At 40.3% G+C, this 3,460-nt stretch overlaps 1 non-coding gene across 1 annotated transcript; it reads right to left on the minus strand.

Annotated features, from left to right (window-relative positions):
- Positions 1–430: 430 nt before the first annotated feature.
- Positions 431–541, minus strand: LOC137718889 (small nucleolar RNA R71). The gene has a single exon (XR_011065970.1). It is a non-coding gene; the product is annotated as a small nucleolar RNA R71 (small nucleolar RNA).
- Positions 542–3,460: the final 2,919 nt, after the last annotated feature.

The following is a 3,460-nucleotide window of genomic DNA, read 5'->3' on the forward strand; positions in this document are numbered from 1 at the left end:
CACCTAGTTCAACAAGTAAAGAATCTGAGCAATTTAATTGGGAAAGAGAAGAAGAGATGGCGGGCAACGAAGATGAACTTCGAGCTTTGGAGGACTTTGCTCAACCAATCATACCAAATTCACCTTCATGCATCTTGCTGCCCACAGAAGCTAGAAACTATGATCTCAAATCTTCACATTTCCATATGTTTCCTTCATTTTATGGCTTACCTAATGAAGACCCTTTAGCTCATATTAAAGAGTTTTACAATGTTGTGAGTGGTTTACCTTTGCAGGGAGTAAGTGAAGCAAATTTGAGGATGAGGGTGTTTCCTTACACCTTGAAAGATAAGGCCAAGAGTTGGTTGATGACTCTAACACCAGGTTCCCTCACTACATGGGATGCCGTGGCTAAGAAGTTCTTGGAGAAGTTCTTTTCCACTCAAAAGATAGCCACATTAAGGGGACAAATCTTCAACTTCAAACAAGATGATGGAGAACCTTTCAATGAGTGTTGGGAGCGTTTTAAAGGCCTCTTGATACAATGTCCACACCATGGGTTACCTTTTCACTTACAAATGCAAATTTTCTATGATGGACTAACCCAAACTTGTCAATCAACTGTTGATAATGCAGCAGGTGGAGCATTGAAGAAAAAGAATGCTCAAGAGTCATATAACATTTATGAGATGTTGGGGTCTAATGCTCAACACAAAGATTTAAGGGGTAAGAAAGTTGGAGTCTATGAAACAAGTTCTAATCATGAGCTTTTGTTGCAGGTAGCTAACCTAGAAAGGAAGCTTGAATCCGTGCTCAACATGGTGCCAAAAGCAAATGAAGTGTGTGCCATTTGCAACATACCAAGCCATCCTACTCACCAATGTCCATCTAGGGAGGCTTACCCCGAGTATGTTCAAGAGCAAGTGAACCTCATGAATTCTTACAATCAAAGACCAAGGAATGATATGTATTCCAATACATATAACCCGAGTTGGAGAGATCATCCCAACCTTTCATGGAAGAACAACAATCAATTCCAAACTTTCCAACCAAAACCTGCCACTACCCTTGAGGATACGGTTAAGTTGTTAGCCCAAAACACTTTGCAATTCCAACATTCCACAAATAGCACTCTCCAACAACATTCGGCAGCCCTAACCAAAATGGAGACACAATTGGGGCAGATTGCAGATGCCTTGAACCAAAGAGAGGTTGGGAAGTTCCAAGCCAACCCGTGATACTCCAAAGGAACCAAGAGCAAGCCAAAGCAATAACTACACTTAGAAGTGGTAAGGTTATTGATAATAGAGTTGGCAAGGAAGTTACTAATGAATATGATCATGTGAATGCAGGTGTTACTCAAGGAGACAATGAGAAACCAAATGAGGAACCAAGCCATGCTACTTCCTCATTTGAAGCACCAAATCTTCACAAGGCCGAGAAACCATACACTCCACCAATACCATTCCCTGGAAGACTTGCCAAGAGCAAGCAGGATAAGTCATTTAAGGAGATTTTTGATATACTAAGCAAAGTGAATGTTAACTTACCTTTGCTTGATGTCATTAGGAACATGCCGGCATATGGGAAGTTCTTCAAGGAGTTAAACAGCTATAAAAGGAAGTATGGACCACATGAGAAGGTTGTGGTGTCTGAGAATGTGAGTGCAGTTTTGCAAAGAAAACTTCCACCAAAGCTCAAGGATCCCGGAAGTTTCTCTATCAACATCACTATAGGGGACAAGAAAGTAGAGAAGGCAATGCTTGATTTGGGTGCTAGCATCAACTTAATGCCTTATTCAGCGTACCTTCAACTAGGTTTGGGAGATTTGAAAGCCACCACCATTTCATTACAACTTGCAGACAGATCCGTGAAATATCCAAGAGGTATAGTAGAAGATATTCTAGTCCAAGTTGATAAACTAATCTTGCCTGCAGATTTTGTAGTGTTGGACATGGAAGAAGCTTCTATACATGATCGTGAGTTGCCAATATTGCTTGGGAGACCTTTCATGGCCACGGCCAAGACCATCATTGATGTGCAAAATGGACTCCTCACTATGACAGTGTTAGGAGAGACAGTTCAATTCAAAGTGTTTGAATCTCTTTCTCATCCTTCTTCATCTCTTGATTGTTATGCCATTGATGTGCTTGATTCACTTGTATTCTCTAAATTCTTACAGGCACAATCGAATGAACCATTGCAGACTGTTTTGAGTCAATCTCAAGATGAGTTTGATGAGGAAGATGCACTCATGGAAGAAGTAGCTGCTTTGGAAGCATTAGCATTGTATCCTTTGAATGTTTCACCTCTTTTAGAGCCTTTAGAATCATCAATGTCACATCTAACTCCTTCCACTGTTAAGGCACCAAAACTTGAACTTAAACCACTTCCACCACATCTAAAATATGCATATCTAGCTGAATTTGAAACTCTTCCAATTATCATAGCTTCGGATCTCACCCCAAATGAAGAAGATAAACTAATTAGGGTGTTAAAAGAGTTCAAATCAGTTTTTGGTTGGTCTATTGCAGATATCAAGGGAATAAGCCCTACCATGTGCATGCATAGAATTCTTTTGGAGGAAGGGGCAAAGTCAACCCGTGAGCCACAAAGAAGACTCAATCCACACATGAATGAGGTTGTTAGGAATGAGGTGTTGAAATTGTTAGATGTGGGGATCATATATCCCATTTCTGATAGTAAATGGGTGAGTGCTATTCAAGTGGTACCTAAGAAGGTGGGAATCACAGTAATGAGGAATGAAAACAATGAGCTTGTGCCCACAAAGCCCACGGCCAGTTGGCGTGTTTGCACCGATTACAGGAAGTTGAACTCTAGCACTAGAAAAGATTACTTTCCTATGCCTTTCATAGATCAAATGCTTGAGAGATTGGCGGGTTACTCACATTATTGTTTTCTGGATGGTTACTCAGGTTACAATCAAATTGCAATCGCTCCGGAGGATCAAGAGAAAACAACCTTTACTTGCCCCTTTGGCACATTTGCATACCGGAGAATGCCTTTTGTACTTTGCAATGCTCCAACAACATTCCAAAGATGCATGTTGGCCATCTTTTCTGACATGGTAGAAAGATTCATTGAGGTATTTATGGATGACTTCTCAGTGTTTGGTTCCTCTTTTGATGAATGTCTTAACCATCTCTCTTTAGTACTTCAAAGATGTCAAGAAACAAATTTGGTTCTCAATTGGGAAAAGTGCCAATTTATGGTGAAACAAGGAATTGTGTTGGGACATGTAATCTCTAGCAAAGGAATGGAGGTGGATAAAGCCAAAATTGACGTCATCACTAATATGGTAGCCCCCACCACTGTGAAGGGATTAAGAAGTTTTTTGGGCCATGCGGGTTTTTATCGTCGTTTCATTAAGAACTTTTCAATGATCACTCGTCCATTATGCAATCTGTTAGCTAAAGATGTTGTATTTCATTTTGATAAGGCTTGTATGGATGCATTCAAT

This window comes from Pyrus communis, chromosome 15 (genome assembly GCF_963583255.1).
Source record: "Pyrus communis chromosome 15, drPyrComm1.1, whole genome shotgun sequence".
In the NCBI taxonomy this organism is placed as follows: Eukaryota; Viridiplantae; Streptophyta; class Magnoliopsida; order Rosales; family Rosaceae; genus Pyrus; species Pyrus communis.